At 37.1% G+C, this 19386-nt stretch overlaps 1 long non-coding RNA gene and 1 other non-coding gene across 2 annotated transcripts; both read left to right on the forward strand.

Annotated features, from left to right (window-relative positions):
* The first annotated feature begins 553 nt into the window (after window positions 1-553).
* Window positions 554-2483, forward strand: LOC141621970 (uncharacterized). The gene is made up of 2 exons (XR_012532810.1): window positions 554-834; window positions 2283-2483. It is a non-coding gene; the product is annotated as an uncharacterized LOC141621970 (long non-coding RNA).
* Window positions 2484-16403: 13920 nt separating this feature from the next.
* On the forward strand, window positions 16404-16510 carry LOC141624117 (small nucleolar RNA R71). The gene has a single exon (XR_012533928.1). It is a non-coding gene; the product is annotated as a small nucleolar RNA R71 (small nucleolar RNA).
* The last annotated feature ends 2876 nt before the right edge of the window (window positions 16511-19386 follow it).

Here is a 19386-nt window from a genome sequence, read left to right on the forward strand (position 1 = left end):
CTTTCAAGTTTCGAGGACGAAACTTTTTAAAGGATGGGGTGATTGTAACACCCGCAAATTTCTCATTTTGACATTTAAAATTTATTAAACCGTTTAACCACTTTATTATATATTTTTGAATTATTCTATTTAATTAATATTATGTCAAACACGATTTTTATAAACGTATTACATAAAAGCTCGTTTATATAAAAATACGTACGATTTAATTATATCTTTAAGGCATAATTTATATAAAAATAAATGTATACGTATTTTAGTCGGATAATAATAGTGACAGTAATAATATTAGTTTCCGTCTCAAGTTAAAATAAACTCGAGACATTATTCCGTCTAGCTATAGACCGTCACATTTTACTTTGTACCCTTTTTAATCCGGGTCAATCGAAAATCGACAACACGGTCACCTATCTCTTATACTCTACTTTTAACTAATTCTTTTATTATTATTATTATAATAATAATTATTATTATTATTTATTATTAATAATACTAAGCCCTCACAACTTGTCTTTCCCCTTTCATTTTCGTTGAAACACCTGCAACAAACAAATTGAAACATAGACATTCCAACCACATTTCCGCCGTCCTTATAACTCCGATCCCGTCTCCATTTCTCGACCAAATTCCATAATTTTTGTACCATTCTCCTCCTTACTTCCTCCTTCATCTTTCTAGGATTCGAAGACCCGGGGTGAGGCTCGTGCCTTGTGGACCATTTATTCGAAGAATAAGGAGCGTTAAAGGTGACTCATTTGTGGTTGAAGATGAAGAGTAATTTTGGGGTTTTAGAAGCTTTCTCAAGTTTATTGCTTGTCTCTTTGCTAGCTTAAGGTAACTATTCCGAGTTACTCGACGAATAAATGTCACATTAGTAGTTAATGTGTGCCTGTTGATTGTTAAGTGTTTAAGTGATTGATAATGATTTACTTTCATTTCTCACATGATAGAAATTGGAAATAGCAAAATGAATTTTATAGTGATAATTGTAATGTTTTGTTGATTGTTTCTAAAATCGAGCCTTAGTCCCTTTGACTGATGCGATGTCAGTTAATTGAGTGATTGGTCAGCCGCAATTTAACCCGTACCTGTCGCAGGGCTGGGGTTGCGGGTAAAAATTCGGTTGAATGAATTAGATAATCGGCTTTTTTTTCTTGTTTTAGGCCATTTATTATATCTTAGGTTCACATGTATAGTTGATTGTATTTAATAGTATCTTATATTGTATTTAATAGTATCTTATATTGTAGAAATGACCCTAGTTTCCCCTGAAGCCTTTAATATGGTTACTATTGTTAGAATTAGAAATTAGTATTGAATTCTTATTGAGGAACTGTTGGGATTGTATGCTGTAAATAGACATTTATATAGCTTTCACATGATAGAATGTTAGAATTTATGTTGGTAAGTAGGACTTTTTGCCCTCTTAAGGTTAAGTGGGTGTCTTACTTGACTTATGTGGTGAGTTTTGGGTGGTGTGGGCTAAAATATTCAAGCTGGGACTAGCTGTGACTAGGTCCTAGGTGAGTATTTCGGCCTTCATCTTAGATAGGTCTTTATAGTCTCTGACGAGTATATGTTCACTGCTTGATAGCCTTTGTGTTCCTGACTAGTGGATGTTTATCCAAGTTGGGGCATGACCTCAGGTACTAATTTTGATAGTATGGGGTCAGCTTAAGTACTAGCCGACCCTTCGGTGGTGTCCTTAGGGTACTCACTTCACTTTGTTTTAAAAAAAAGTTGTGAGTCTTGGGTGCGGTGGTGTGTATCCGCATGTCTAGGTCTGCGCAGATTTTAGGCTAGGGTTGTGTTGTCTCTTGGCCATGTTTTCTTAATAGTAACCGCTGAGCCAAGATACCGGTTCGATTACCTTCCCTACCTCGTGGTATAGACTTGAGTTACAAAGTGACTATTGACGGGACTAAGAACTTATGCCTGTCTTTGATATATTGCCCTTTCTTGTTTGATGATTCTATGAATCATAGAAGGTGAGATGCAAGCCGGCTATGGTTGATAGAGTTTGGATTCCTGGATGTTATGTGATTCACATGATAGTGTAGTATGAGTCGGTCTAGTATTCACATGCTAGGACTGTGTTGTTATATTGTTGTTCACATGATAAGCACGATTGTCTAGCATTTATATGCTAAGGCATTGTGTGATTCGTATTCATATTCTTATGTTTACATGTTATATTAATTATGACATTTCGTGGCTGGGAGAACTCGGAGTTACTCCCCACTGACCGTGGCTTTCGTATTTGTATAAAATGCGAATGACAGGTAGGTGATGCATATATGGGGTACATGGACGAGCTAGCGAGCAAAGTAACCTTGGGACCTAGACTGGTTTTATTTCATTGTGACCCTTAACCCTTTTTGTGTCACATACATTTTAGGGACATATGTCTCCCTCTTTTTCTTTGGTTTGTATCACTTTATTCTCGCAGCTTTAGCATAGTTATGTAAATTAGTCTGTTAGCATTTGCAGGTGTTGGCATCCTCCTTCTGAAAATGTTTGTGAATGGTTTAGAAAAGTTTTAAAAATGACAGGTTTTAATTAGTTGAACCAATTACAAACATATCCTGTCAGTTTTTCTGTAGAATTACGTGTTTACTTTTCCGCAATAAATGAGGGTGTCACAGCCTCCTTGTAAGAATGACTAAATTCTTCTCTTTTATTCTATTTGTTATGCATGCATAAGTTCCTTTAAGTTTTATGACTAAAATTATAAACACTTAGATTTTAGAGAGGTCTAAGAAGAGATATACGAATCTTTCAATTGGTATCAGAGCAAGAGTTGTTGCATGCATAATCGGTTTTGTTTTTCCGAGTTAATATGTTAACATATAAAACTTAAAATTTGTGATTATAAAGATAAATGCCACGAAAATTTTGCATGTTATACCTTCTAGTCCTAAATTGATTTTAGGTCATTTTGATGATTTATGGTAATTTATTGCTCTTTAAAATGATTATTTGCATTTTTATTACATTTTATTGAGTAAAATGACAATTAAAATGCCAAAAATAGTTAGAATATGATTATGACCTTGAAATTTTTACACGACCTCACATGCATTTTTTACAAATTATATGTAAAATTTCATATAAAATGGTTTCATATAGCATGATTTATGATTTTACATGTTAAAAGTCGATTAAATAGAGGTATTTATGTTAAAAATGGTTAGACTTTGTTCCTGTCCGTGAAAATTTAGTATGTTATCAGATGCAATATTTACACACTGTATGTAAATTCTTAGATCAAGTTGTTTAATTTTGCATGATTTATGATTTTTAGATGTAAAAATCGAATAAATAGTGAGTAATTTTGGCAGCAAATAGCTAAAATAAATTTTATGGCACGAATTTTTTTTCCAATATTGTATATATGATATGAACATCAGATCTAAAGTTGTATGTTAATTTTCATATGATTTTAATGGTTATTAATTTTTATGGGATATAAATTGATAAATAGCAACTTTAATAGTCAAGAATATAAAATTTTGATTTTGGCTTAAAATTTATCATTTCCAGGTTCTAGAAACTTGTTAAGAATATTCAAAATTTTAATTTTGATTTATTGCATAATTTTATGTTTAATTTTGAATTAATGGTTTAAAATTATGTTTTATACGATTTATTTGTGAAATAAATTAAAATAATCTAAGGGCAAATTTTATTAGAATTTTGGGATGTTGGGAATTTTCCAGAATATACAAAATTATGATTTTGATTTTTTCGAAATTTTATGACTTTTTGGGAATTATTTCCTTATTATTATGAATAATAGTGATTAAAGAGCAATTATATAATATCAAGTTGAATTATTGTCAAATGTTTAGTGAAGACTAAATTTTGAGTCCTAAGAGGTTGGGGTAATTAACTTGGACATAGATGTGATTTATGTAATATTTTGTGATTTTAATAGGTTAATTGTCACAATAATCCATAAAACCGGACCATATATACGATATTAGCCTAAATAGGGCGATTTGGCACATAACATGGCATATTTTATACATATATTAATGCTGAATTTTTAGTATGTTTGTCATATTTTATTTTATATAATTTTTGAATTATGTAATTTGTACTTAGTATGGCCTTAGTTTTTAATTGGTATTTCCCGAAATGAATGGGGATATCGATTTGGTTGTAATTATTGTGATCTCGTATCACTTTTATTTTTTTATTTTTTTATATTGTATAAAGTAGAAAATATATGTAATTTATTAAATTCGGATTTCCTTGAAGACGGTGCAATTCGAGAAGGTGGTCCGACAAAGACGGTGTTACCTTGGAGTGCGTGCTAAATGAAGTTCAAGGGACCAAAGGAGTTGATTTACGAAGTTGTAAATACTTTATTTGATTTACTATTTTAGGAACGCCATACTAGGATTTTATTGTTTTTGCTTTGCATTTGTTTTATATGTTTGCATGTATAGTCAAATCGCCGTAACTACACATGCATTTTATTTTATCGAGTCATCGACCGTGTCAATTAAAATTATCGTAGTTCATCGCTTTAGTTCACTTAAAACGTGATAGATAATAAATTGACAAGACCTCTCACTAAATAATAATTGAGAATTAGCCTTACCAAATAGTAGAACCATGAATCCCAATTTCATAAGAAAGTAGGCTCGGCTCACCGGGGTGCTAAACTTGTTACGTTGGGTAGTGGGTAGTAAAACATTATTACATCGAAATTTAGATTGAGCTCAACGGAAGTATTCGTGACCCTAGTCACATGTGTTCCGGGCTAAAGATAAATATTAGAGTAATTTTATCGACCGAGAATTCTAAAAGTAGAATCGATTAAAGAGTTAATCCACCGAGTTATATTGATAAGGGATGAATCGGATCACCGTGCCCGAATTAATATGAATTTGGATCTCAGAATCATTTATAATAGTTGGGTAGAGGTCACTATATAAATGTTTAAAACTTGTTTAAAATGTTTACAAGTATTATTAAAACAATAGATGGTTATTAATTCCTTCACTTATGATTTTGTAGTCGAAATTATTTTCTCAATTGCAATGGCAACTCCAATTTCATCCGCAACCACTAGCTCAAACACTCTCACCAATGTTTCATGGCTCCGATCCTTTATGGATCGTTGTAAATTAGAAAAGAATGGGTCAAATTTCGCCGATTGGGACGCCCAACTTCGCTTGGCCGCGGAGGGTGACGATAAGATTCGTTACCTTACCTAGGCCTCTCCCGCCGCTTCTACTGCTAGGTCTACCCCCGCCGCTAGGCAAGCCTATGAGACTTACCAAAAGGAGTCGGCCGCGATCAAAAATGTGTTAATCTTCTCAATGGAGGCCGAACTCCAAATGAGTGGTATAAAGATAAGCACCGCCTATGAGATCTATACGAAGCTTGTGACCATGTTTTCACAAGCTTCGAGGATCATCCAATATGAAGCGGCATCCGCATTCTTCGATCTCAACATAAAGGAGGGCCAAAAAGTTAGCCCTCGTGTTCTCAAGTTGATGGAGCATGTTGAGACCTTAAAAATGCAAAAGGTAGAGATTCCCGAGGAACTCATCATTGATCGAATTCTTCATTCCTTGAACAAGGTTAAAGCATATGTCCAATTCAGGGTGAATTTTAATATGCAAAACTAGAAAGTATCCCTCGATGAATTGCATAAAATACTTGTGCAAGCCGAGAGGGACATGGGGCTAAATGCTAGCACCACCAAGGATGTGCTCAACATTAATCATAAGAGCAAGGGCAATTTCAAGAAAGGTGGTCACAAGGGAAAGAAGCCAACTCCCTACAAGAACAAAGGAAAAGCTTGTGAAGCTAGCTCCTCTAAGCCCAAGAAGGGTGCCCCATACGGGGACAAATGCCACTATTGTAATGGTGTTGGGCATTGGAAGAGAAATTGTCCTAAGTACCTTAGCGATATCAAAGCTGGAAAAGTTATTCCAGTAGGTAAATTACTATCCCTATCTTTTATGTTTCAAATCTCAACTTTGGTATTTTGATACAAGTTGTGATATTTACCCTTTTTATTGTAATTAGGGAATCCTAGCAAGGACAAAGGCAAAGAAAAGCAAGCCTAAAAGATCTTGAGGGAAGCTAGATGTAGCCGCCCATGATGCTAGATTAATGGAAGCTTGGCTTTATCTTATCTTGTCTTTATTTTCATGTTGTATTTTAAAGATTTTAGAACTATTTTAATTTCCTCGTTCGACTTGGAAATTTGGTTGTTTCCTTAAACAATGGTTGTATTTTGGATATTGGTGACTTGGTTTGCAACCCAAGTCACTTAATTTATCGTATCGCTTGTTCTAAATTTTGTCATCATACACTACTTGCAAAAACAAACATAAGATAATCAACTTGAATTGATCAAATAGACAATTATAATGATTGTGTCATTATATGTCCATAAGCTATGCATTCGATTCTCCTTATGCCATTGTGACCAAATGTCACAACTTTCATATAAAAGATCAATTATGAAGTTATGATTGAGTTGATGAACTCACACAAGGGAACGTTGCCAACCTTATTTGATACACCTATCAAAATTTAAATCACCTAATTTATATTATCCTTTTAACATGTCTCGATTAAATCACTATTAAGTTGAAATGTGATAAGTTTTCCTCCTTCACCATCATTATTTTTGGCTCATAGCTATCTTTAAAGAAAAAGGGCATTTTTCCTAAAGATAGAGTGGTAGTGAATTTAGCCACAAACTCTTTGCATAGAGGAGACCAAAAGAAGATGTTCTTGAGGAAACTATTGCGTCATTATATTTCCATAAGCTATGAATTCGACTCTCCTTATGCCATTGTGACCAAATGTCACAAATTTCATATAAAAGATCAATTATGAAGTTATGATTGAGTTGATGAACTAACACAACAGAACGTTGCCAACCTTATTTGATAAGCCTAAAATTTAAATCACCTTGTTTATATTATCCTTTTAACATGTCTCGATTAAATCACTATTAAGTTGATATGTGATAAGTTTTCCTCCTTCACCATCATTATTTTTGACTCATAGCTATCTTTGAAGAAAAAGGGCATTTTTCCTAAAGATAGAGTGGTAGTGAATTTAGCCACAAACTCTTTGCATAGAGGAGACCAAAAGAAGATGTTCTTGACGAAACTACGTGAGGAGACCAAAAGAAGATGTTCTTGAGGAAACTACGTGAGGAGACCAAAAGAAGATGTTCTTGGATTGTAAGATTTTGATCGATGGAGGGATATAACTAGAGATTTTAAAATTCGACATTTTACTTAAGAGCCTTATGAAACTAAAATGATATCTATGCAAGTAAATGGATTTATTTTGGATTGTTAAGACCAATTCAAGGTAAATAGATATTTATGATTAAAAGTTGCATAGAGTGGCATATAAATGTCTACGAAAGCTAAGTTAAGTGTTAACGCTAAAGATTCAAATCATTTCTATACCTCATTATGAAAATAAGTAAAGTATTAAGACCACTTTCAAAATGGGTATTTTGAAAGGGATATGTGAATGACATATATGGTTCTAACTGATACTTAGAAAAGCAATGAACATTCCAATCATGTAATGTTTTCATGGAGAAACATGTGTATACATGGACCTGAGTGGGAGCAAGTGACTGTCATGTTTAGACATGAAGTTTAGTGGGAGCAATCATCCTTCATAAATTGTATAACTTATTACTCATTGGGAATGACGAGCATATACTGTCTTTTATAAAGAAGTATTTAGGTTTTCAATTCTGGATGATATTGGACATCATGTGAATCTATTAAAACATGGGATGTTGGATTGACACTTAGATAAGTATCTTATGTTGATAATGATCCTTCATCTTAAAGAAATTGATGCGATCCCGCTAAGTGTTCACAAATTAAGATGTGGTCGTTGGGTCACGGTCGAATCAAAACACAATTTATAGCTTCACAAACAACTCTACAATTAGTAAAGAGGCAAGTAAAGGTCGGATCCCAAGGGACGGGTATTGAAATGAGAATTCTATTGCAACTAGTGGCGTCTAAGGGGTGTCACAAATTGGGTTGATGTAGAAGGTCACTAAACTAAAATAGCAATGAAAATAAACAAGCAAGATGAATTAAAGGGGTGTAAACAATTGATTAAAGGCACTAGGGTGTCATGGGATCATAGGGGAATTATGGGATATGATCATATAAACATGTTCTCAAATTATAAGCAAGCAATTATTGTTGTGATGGATTGAGTTGGGTTATATCTTACAATCCTAGGAAAGTTTGGGTCTCGGAGCCGAATCGATTAGATTGTACAACACCTACAAGTCGACTTAATCTTCCCTACTCAACAACATGCATGGTCTAATGAGACTCGAGTTGGGTTATGTCTTACAAGTCTCATTGAAAAGATAGGAGATGATAGTAAATGCAAGGATTCATAGGCTTAGCATTTCATCAAATATAACATGTGCATGAGTTGAGATCAAAACAAGCAAGCAAATAAAACATGAAAGCATATTAATTTAAGCATGAATCATTCCCCATGTTGGTTTCCCCTAATCACCCATTAACCCTAGCTAAGAGACTACTCACTCATTATCATGTTGATCATGCTAGCAAGGTTGTCAATCATACCAACAATATGAAACATGATGAATAAATGAAAGTAATTAACAATAATTAAAAGGGATTAAGAGATTATACCTACTAATGATTCCAATAATAAAGCAAAGATAAAAGTACTTGAATGCTTGATTGAAAGGTTGTCAATCTCCCAACAATAACCCAAATAATCTTCAATTACCCAAAATAAAGGATGAACAAAGGAGAGATTAAAGAACTAAAACTTGGATTAAAACTTGATTAATACTTGATTACAATATTTAAAGAGAGATTTGATTGATATTAACTACACTAATTATTAATAAGAAGAACATGCTCCTCTAATTAGACTAATGGGGTATTTATAGTGGAAATTAGGGAGGATGCATTAGGGTTAACTAAGGGCTAAAATAGTAATTACACTTTTTAAGTTGAGCAAGGAGGACCCGTTATTTTTCGAGAGAAGGGCTTCTTTCTTCGTAGCTTGGAGAAGACAATCCGTCTTTGTCTTTGGAATCCGGGCGGAATAGGGTCGGGACGGGCGGATTCTGGTGTTGGAATCCGAGCGGATTCAGGGGAATCCGGTCGGATTGTGGAGGTGGAATCCGAGCGGATTAAGGCAAAGTCGTTCGGATTGTGCTGCTGCGGGACAGACGGATTGGTGACAATCCGCTCGGATTGTCAGTCAGCAACAAATCTTCTTCTTTTCTTCCCTTTTCTTTATAAATTCCTTGGGGATTTCCTTGGGGACTCAAGGATCCTTCCTCAACTTTGCTCTTCTACTATAATATGTACAAAGGCCTTTTAATCTTGTCTCTCCTTGATGCTTGGTCATTGAATTCGATCAATTTAGTCTCATTTTGCCATGAAAATGCAAGATTCTTACTCCTTTCCTACCAAGGGATCAAAATCTCAAAGAATATGCAAAACAAAGAACTAAAGATAAGAAATGACCCAAATAGGTACTGAAAAGCATGGGAACAAGGCTAATTCGGGGGCTAAATATGCGCCAATTATGGTCACATCAAATATCCCCAAACCGAACCTTTGCTCGTCCCGAGTAAAGAGGTGACAAAGACTAGGACCAAAACTAACCTATCCTAATAATATAGCCGATATGAGACAATTAGCGGGTCTCACTCCGCCCCTTCAACTCACAACAAGACAACCATGAGGTAGGATGCCTTCTTGCAAGGCAAGGTGGGTCTTGCCAAAATGGCGACACATCCAAACTTTAAGCATACAAAAACACATAATGGATGCATCTACAAAAAGAATAGCCACTCCCTCATCAAGTGGCGGAGGCACTAAAGAGGAACAAATTTAAGAGCATGTAATCCTTCACAAATACTAGTTCAACAAATTACTAAGTCTAAGAGGATGGCACTAAATCACCTCCAAATGGTGTTAAACTAGACTACTTTCGTCCTCAATTTCCAAATGCTTTCGTCAAGAGCGATCGGATGGTGGTGGAATGATGATCCCTATGATGCTAGTAGCATATGACATGACAAGTCTCGAATTCTCTACAAAAGTAAAGGTCATGGATCGTCCCAAGCTCGACCAAGTGGCTTGAGAAAAGGCTTTTTGGGAATGAAATGCTCAAATCTTTATTCACAACAGGTGGATATGACTAGTATTCAAAATTGTCCTCATTTCACTTTCTCATTTCAAAAATTTAAGATGGGGTTTGTCCCTTCCGGGCTAGTGTCCTTTGCTTTCGCCAATCGCTTATTAGGCAACCGTTTAACCTCTAGACAATAGCTTTTCGAGGTGATAGTCACTCTGTCTCTGGGCGGCCGAATTCACAACCGTATGGGGGCCCAATTCAATGGATCCCGCACCAAAGCACATCGAAGTGGTACGCCTCCATCAAAACAACTTAAATTTCTCAACAATTCATAAAATTTGAGGTTTCCTTGGCATTACATTACTTCCACATGACAAAATTTCTTTGAAATGAGCACTTCAAGCTTATTGATAGAAAATATTTTGGGGTTGCCTTACCACAAGGTCAAACAAGGTCACCTAAACAAGTTAACCAAGTCTACATCGCATCACGGGGTTGGATAGGTGACTCACATGCAAACCCTTGACTAGGCCTTGGGTCATGGGTCAAAAGACACTAGTATGACACTATCTAGGGTGTTTTACAACCATTCTAGTAGGCAAAGTCTTAAGTTGAACAAGTATTTATAATGGCTTAGTTGCTCTTGTCAAAGTTCCTAAATAGGCATTTTTCAAAACAATTCTAACATGCAACTACATGCCATGATGCAACTAATATAAACATCCTAATGCAAGTGGTTCTATCAACTAATATGACATATAAACTAAATACAAGTCCTAAATTCACATTGTTATACCGCATCAATCAAAATAAAGCCACATAGTCATTAACATAAAGAGGAAAAAGGAGATTGGAAAGATCATACCATGCGGTCTTCAATATCCTCATGTCTCGGATGTGGCGTAGTCAATCAATGTGAACAAGGATAGAACAAACACAATATATACAAGACTACAAAAGGAAATAAACATGTTTTTGGGTTTTCAATTTTCAAATTTTTATGATTTTTGAAATTTTTCAATTTTTTTTGATTTTTGAATAAGAGTTAAATGTTAGAATTCCCATCCCCACACTAATATGGGCATTGTCCTCAATGGCCAAAATGATGGAAATTATGCAAAGATGATGCATGATTTCTATACTAAATATAATCTATACTAAGCTATGCTACATGATGCATGATTTTTGTTATGACGGAGAGGATAATTTAGATTACCTCCCGTTGTGTATGCATTAACTTCCCCAAACCGAGTGAGACACTATTGCTAATGTCCAAGGATGGGTGTAGTTCATGCACACACTATGCTATGCATGAAACTAATTTGTCATTTTGGATTTTGAAAATGGGAAAAATAAAATGAGAACACCTCAATGGTACCGAGGTGTGAGTCCTCTAATGGGGCTAGGACTACTCCAACAATGATCAAAATTATATAAAATACAAGGAGAGAAATAGACAAACCATGAGAGGGTAGGAGTCTCCAAGGCTTGCTAATCTTCCATCATGCTATCACCATCACTTCCCTCATTAGAAGTGGTCACATTGCCACTTCCCTTGTCATTTACTTCTTCACTTTCTTCCTCATCTTCCTCATCATCATCTTCACCATCCTTTTCTTCTTCACTTGCTTTTTCCTCAATATTATCATCAACTTCTTCATCATTACCAACAACCTCATTGTCACCCAAAACGACCCTAGATGCACCCGGAAATAAGAGTTCTCTATCCGCCCAACTAGGCAAAGGACAAGATGGATCAAGTAGTCCTTGCCTAGCTAAGTGTAGGAGGGGTGGATATTGAGCCAAGTAGGCATTTTTCCGATCTTCATAGGCTTGCTTGTGCATTGCTTGCATGAGAAGAGTCACATAGTCTTTCCCAACTTCAACTCCTTCCGGCTTGAACTCTTCATACTTAAAGGGGTAAGGTGGTATGACAATGGAAGAGGAGGGCATTTCAAGATCACCCTTTTGTTGTTGAATGATATACTCGGCCTCTTTGGAAAGGGGAAGTAGATAATTGGTCCGGTGGACGCTTAGATGACAAATCTTCGAAAGCAAGGTGAACGATCTAGCTTCACTAGTGAGCCATCCATACTTAGTGTCAAGAGGGTTATGGGCAACCCACTTGAACTTGTGAATCATAGTATGCATATCAACAAGATGGCCACCCTCCTTTGCTTTGTACTTGTTATCCTTATTGAAGTTAGGATCAAAGTGCTTCGCTAGGATAGTGACTAGGCCGCCACTGACAATAACGGTCGTGCCCTTCTTCCCACAATCAATGTTGAGCCATCTATCTACCAAGAGCCTCAAAGAATTGTAAGGCTTGGTGTGTACTCTTCCGATATTCAAAGCCGATTCAAGGAGAATAAAATCAAGTCTTGTGAAATGGTTGGTATCTTTCCTAGCAATTATGGTGTTACCCACGACCTTGTGCCATACTCTTATGCCCGGATGGTGGACCAAAAGAGCACGACTCGCATGAAAATCCTCAAATTTCTTCCCGGAGATTGCCTCCCAAAGAGGTTCGGGGTCATACTTTCCATAACTCTTAAAATAACTCGGTTCATCACTAAGACCCAAAATTTCACCCAATTCCCTAAAGGTAATGCGTCTACTAACATTAGCTAGACGAAACTCGAGATTCTCCCTATTCTCAACTTTGGTGACTTTCAAGGAACTTAAAAATTCCAAGGTAAGGGAGGGGTATGTCAATTCCCTTGTTTCAAACAATTTCTTCAACCCCATGGCATTGAAAAAGGCTCCAGTTTGCTCAAGAACACCCAATTTTTCTAAGGTATCTTCACATATGAATTTGGTGGATTGTAATGACTTCATAGCAAACTTGACAAAGGTATTTCTATGGGTATCGGAAATAAAATTTACCTCCGGATAATGCAAAAGTTGATCAATTACCGGAGTAGAAGGTGTTGTTGCTCCCATAGAAGGTTGTTGTTGTTGTTGCACATCCAAGTTTGGTGTTGCTACCACCATAGCCAATGCTTTCTTTGTTTGAAGAGCCTTTTGCCTTTGTGAGAGTGCCTTAGCCTTTGGTGCCTTTGTTGCCTTTGTTGCTCCCTTAGTCCTTGCCATTGATGAACTAACCAAGAAAAGAATGAAAAATCTTCAATTTGTAGTATGCCCAAATCGATTTGAAGGTGAAAGGCTTTGCCTTTATGAAATCAAAAATCGACTCAAAGGTTGAAGATTTTGTGCTTGGTTTTGATTTTTGTTGAAGAAGGAGTGATTGATTTGTTGTTGGAAGGATGGTTTGATTTGTATTTGGTGGATGTTGTTGAGGGTTTTTGTTTTTGTGATGGAGAGGATGAGGGTTTTGATGTTGTGGGTAGTGTTTATGAATGAATGAATGAATGAATGAATGAAGGTGGGAGGGGTTTTAAAGAGACCGAAATTTTCGAATCTGCAGGGGCAATCCGTGCGGATTCTGGCCCTTTCGGACTTTGCAAAACTCGCCTAAAGACGGGCGGATTCAGAATAAGACGCTCGGATTTCTTGACACGGGACGGGCGGATTTGCTTAAAGACGGACGGATTTGATCGAGAAAATTTTGATTGTTTTCTCTCGTGCAAAGACGGACGTCTTTCTTACAAGACGGGCGGATTCTTCAAGACGGGCGGATTTTTCACAGGACGCCCGGATTCAGTCACAGTCAAGAAATTTTCAAAATTCAGCTCAGTTCAGGACGGGCGTCCTTTTTGCAATACGCTCGGATTACTGAAGACGGGCGGATTCTGAGGAATCCGCTCGGATTCTTCCCCTGTGTACACGGATTCAGTTCCATCCGTGCACAATGCATTTCCCTTACCATTCTTCCATTCTTTCTTCAAGTCTTGTGTTCATCATTGTGGGGGCACTACTAAGGCATGGATAGCCTAGGCAATTGTCATCCCCACACTAAGCTAAAAGCACTACACATCACTTGAAATTGTTAGTCCCTCCCTCACTTCTCTCAAACATGACAATTATTTTGATCAAAGTAAATAAAGATCCAAAGATGACAAAAAAAATGCAATACAAGAATTGAAATGTAAGTTAGGGAGTTAGAAATATTTACAAGTGGTGGTTTAGGGAGGACTCCACCAAACTCTCATTCTTGATGAGATGTCAAGGGGGCATGTCCAAGGTGTTGTTGATGTTGCTCAACACCTTGAAGAAGTAATCAAAAGCTTGTTCATTATCATGGTAGAGGTTCTCAATAGACCGTGGCCCTTGTTGTTGGTCTTGATCGATGGCATTACCAATGTAGGGATTAAAGATCCCTTCAAATTCGTCGTCCCAAAGACCACAAACTTCATTAAGTTGATCATTGAAAATCTCTTGCTTAGAGGGAGACTAATCTCCCAATTTCTTCTCTTGGCCAATGAGGCCATCCACTTCTTCTTTGGTTGATTTTGATGAGCTTTGCAAGCTCTCCTTGTCACAATTCACTTGCTCTTTGAATGGAGCATCTTCAATTTTCTTCTTCCATTGGAGTTCCGATTTCTTATTTTCATCCTTTCGGCTATAATGATCAATCATGAAACATGGTTCATGCAAACGAGGAGCTCTCATAGTCTTGTCAAGATTAAAAGTTATGCTTTCATCTCCCACTTCTAGAGTGAGCTCACCATGTTTCACATCAATCACCGCACCCGCGGTGTGTAGGAAAGGTCTTCCTAAGATGATTGGAATGTTGGAATCTTCCTCCATATCAACAATGACAAAGTCCACCGGGATGAAAAACTTCCCAATTCGCACGGGGACATCTTCCCATATCCCTAACGGTGTCTCCGTCGATCTATCGGCCATTTGGAGTGTGATGTTGGTGCATTTAAGCTCTCCCATCCCCAACCTTTTACTCACCGAGTACGGCATGACACTCACACTAGCCCCTAGATCACATAAGGCTTTGTTGATCGTCGTGTCGCCAATGGTACACGGTATTGAGAAGCTTCCCGGATCCTTTAACTTTGGAGGTGAACTCCCTTGAAGTATTGCACTACTCACCTTAGTGAAGGCGATAGTCTCAAGCTTCCGGATCGACTTCTTCTTTGTGAGGATATCTTTCATGTATTTTGCATAGGTCAAGCACGTGATTGATTAATTCCGTGAAAGGAATTGAGACTTCCAAATTCTTCACAATTTCCATGAATTTTCCAAGTTGATCATCAAATTTGGGCTTGGCTTGACGACTTGGAAAAGGGAGTCTAATCACAATGGGCTCCTTCTCCTTGGCCTTGTCTTCATTTTTCTTTGAACTTTCTTCTTTTGATGATTCTCCATCTTTGGAGTTTTGCACAATTTCTTCCTTTTCACTAGCTTCCACAACTTCATCCTCAACTTGCTTCTTCGGTGCTTCATACCTTGTACCACTTCTCAAGTGAATGGCACTAACCGTTTCATGTCTAGGGGGATTACTTTAAGGTGGTAATTGCCCCTTTTGTCTTTGTGAGCTTGAAGATGCTAGTTGAGTCAATTGTGTTTCCAACATCTTGGTGTGAGCTAGAATGTTGTTGATGGTGGTTTCCTTTGCTTGGCTATCTTTTTGCATTTGAGTGAAAAATTCTTGTTGATTCTTTTGCATTTGGAGGACCGCTTTTTGGACATCAAAACCTTGGTCATTTTGGTGATTGTATGGATTTTGATTTTGGTAACCTTGGTTTTGATGGTAAAAGGGTCTTTGATTTTGGTTTCTCATGGGTGGTGGAGTGTATGTTGTTTGAGGGTTTTGAACATTTTGGCTTTTGTATGAGAGATTTGGATGGAATTTGGTGTTTTCATTGTAAAAGTTGGAATAAGGGGTGCCACTCTTGTATGCTTGGAAAGCATTCACTTGTTCATTTGTTCCCCTACATTCACCTTGGTCATGTCCCAAAGTTCCACAATTCTCACATATCCCACTTGGGATTGATGAGGATGCCGTTATGGCATTAACATGATGCTTTGATAATTTTGAGTTTTCCTCAAGTCTAGCCATAGCTTGTTCAAACTTCAAGTTGATTGTGTCAATGTGAGCACTAAGTTGAGCACCTAATTGAGTAACGGAGTCCACTTCATGCTTTCCTCCTCTAGTAGCCTTGCGAGGTCTACTATATTGTGAGTTATGGACCGCCATTTCCTCAATCTTGTTCCATGTTTGATTGTCATCAACTTCGGTGAACATTCCATTTGATCCCATATTGAGAATGTTCCTAGAATCTTCATATAAACCATTCCAAAATTGTTGTACCAAAAACCATTCGCTAAGTCCATGGTGAGGACATGAGCGACAAATTCCCTTGAACCGCTCCCAAGCTTCATACAAAGACTCTTCATCCCTTTGCTTAAAACCCGTAATTTGAGCTCTTAGCATGTTAGTCTTTTCCGGTGGGTAGAATTTTTTGTAGAAAGCTAGAGCCAACTTCTTCCAAGAATCTATTCCATGGGTGGCCTAATCAAGGCCCTTCAACCATTGCTTCGCGGTGCCGATTAAGGAAAAAGGAAATAAAACCCATCTAATTTGGTCTTGAGTCACGCCCGTTTGAGAGATTGCATCACAATAGTCGCAAAAGGTTTCCATATGAGAATGAGGGTCCTCACTAGGCATCCCCCCGAATTGGCTCCTCTCAACTAATTGGATGAAGGCGGACTTGGCAATAAAATTTCCGGTTAGATGTTGTGGTGTAGGAGTACCATTTGGTAGATTCTCCTCGGTGGGTACGGAGTGCGACGAGAATTTAGGCATTGTAGGTGGATTTCGTGGGGTATTGTGTAATGGGTTCTCTTCTCCTTCTATTGCGAAAGGATTGACAAACTCACTAGTGGGTTGAACAACTTCACTAATACCTCTTAAATTCCTCCTAACAAGTCTCCTATTATTCGTCAAGGTTCTTTCGATTTCACGGTCAAAAGGTAACAAATCACCTTGTAACCTTCTAGACATGCAAAATATCAAACAACTCGAAAACAATTAGAACAAACCTTGAGGAGTTTTACTTCCTCAAGGCGAAGAAAGACACAACTAATAACAATAAAAAGAAATCTAAATCAAGTAAACACCGTCCCCGGCAACGGCGCCATTTTTGATGCGATCCCGCTAAGTGTTCACAAATTAAGATGTGGTCGTTGGGTCACGGTCGAATCAAAACACAATTTATAGCTTCACAAACAACTCTACAATTAGTAAAGAGGCAAGTAAAGGTCGGATCCCAAGGGACGGGTATTGAAATGAGAATTCTATTGCAACTAGTGGCGTTTAAGGGGTGTCACAAATTGGGTTGATGTAGAAGGTCACTAAACTAAAATAGCAATGAAAATAAACAAGCAAGATGAATTAAAGGGGTGTAAACAATTGATTAAAGGCACTAGGGTGTCATGGGATCATAGGGGAATCATGGGATATGATCATACAAACATGTTCTCAAATTATAAGCAAGCAATTATTGTTGTGATGGATTGAGTTGGGTTATATCTTACAATCCTAGGAAAGTTTGGGTCCCGGAGCCGAATCGATTAGATTGTACAACACCTACAAGTCGACTTAATCTTCCCTACTCAACAACATGCATGGTCTAATGAGACTCGAGTTGGGTTATGTCTTACAAGTCTCATTGAAAAGATAGGAGATGATAGTAAATGCAAGGATTCATAGGCTTAGCATTTCATCAAATATAACATGTGCATGAGTTGAGATCAAAACAAGCAAGCAAATAAAACATGAAAGCATATTAATTTAAGCATGAATCATTCCCCATGTTGGTTTCCCCTAATCACCCATTAACCCTAGCTAAGAGACTACTCACTCATTATCATGTTGATCATGCTAGCAAGGTTGTCAATCATACCAACAATATGACACATGATGAATAAATGAAAGTAATTAACAATAATTAAAAGGGATTAAGAGATTATACATACTAATGATTCCAATAATAAAGCAAAGATAAAAGAAGTACTTGAATGCTTGATTGAAAGGTTGTCAATCTCCCAACAATAACCCAAATAATCTTCAATTACCCAAAATAAAAGATGAACAAAGGAGAGATTAAAGAACTAAAACTTGGATTAAAACTTGATTAATACTTGATTACAATATTTAAAGAGAGATTTGATTGATATTAACTACACTAATTATTAATAAGAAGAACATGCTCCTCTAATTAGACTAATGGGGTATTTATAGTGGAAATTAGGGAGGATGCATTAGGGTTAACTAAGGCCTAAACTAGTAATTACACTTTTTAAGTTGAGCAAGGAGGACCCGGTATTTTTCGAGAGAAGGGCTTCTTTCTTCGTAGCTTGGAGAAGACAATCCGTGTTGTGCTGGAATCCGGGCGGAATAGGGTCGGGACGGGCGGATTCTGGTGTTGGAATCCGAGCGGATTCAGGGGAATCCGGTCGGATTGTGGAGGTGGAATCCGAGCGGATTAAGGCAAAGTCGCTCGGATTGTGCTGCTGCGGGACGGACGGATTGGTGACAATCCGCTCGGATTGTCAGTCAGCAACAAATCTTCTTCTTTTCTTCCCTTTTCTTCATAAATTCCTTGGGGATTTCCTTGGGGACTCAAGGATCCTTCCTCAACTTTGCTCTTCTACTATAATATGTACAAAGGCCTTCTAATCTTGTCTCTCCTTGATGCTTGGTCATTGAATTCGATCAATTTAGTCTCATTTTGCCATGAAAATGCAAGATTCTTACTCCTTTCCTACCAAGGGATCAAAATCTCAAAGAATATGCAAAACAAAGAACTAAAGATAAGAAATGACCCAAATAGGCACTAAAAAGCATGGGAACAAGGCTAATTCGGGGGCTAAATATGCGCCAATTATGGTCACATCAGAAATCAATCAGTTAATTAGGTTATTCATGTCGATGAATATATAATTTCCATGATAGAGTCATGGTTATTTACTAAACCTAAGAACAGTTGTCTACATGATTCAATCACTAATGTTTCAGCCATTAGTATAATCATGTATACCATAATGCACATGTCCTAGATGAACTAAATGCTTGGAGTATGATAAGTCGACAACAAGTTAACCCATATGAGAGTCATTGGTATGCCTCAAAGAACCATCATGAATTCTCAAGGAGAACTAATGGTCTGTTATGGAGTTTGGAAGGATACTTAGTTGTGCGTTAAGAGGTTACACAAACTCAAGTTTCCAAACTCATTAGGATTTATGAAAATCCTAGGCCGATTTTATTGACCTAAGAAGTAAATGACTGAAAAGAGTGTTTTCTTG

The sequence above is a fragment of the Silene latifolia genome, chromosome X (genome assembly GCF_048544455.1).
Source record: "Silene latifolia isolate original U9 population chromosome X, ASM4854445v1, whole genome shotgun sequence".
NCBI classification, from domain to species: Eukaryota; Viridiplantae; Streptophyta; class Magnoliopsida; order Caryophyllales; family Caryophyllaceae; genus Silene; species Silene latifolia.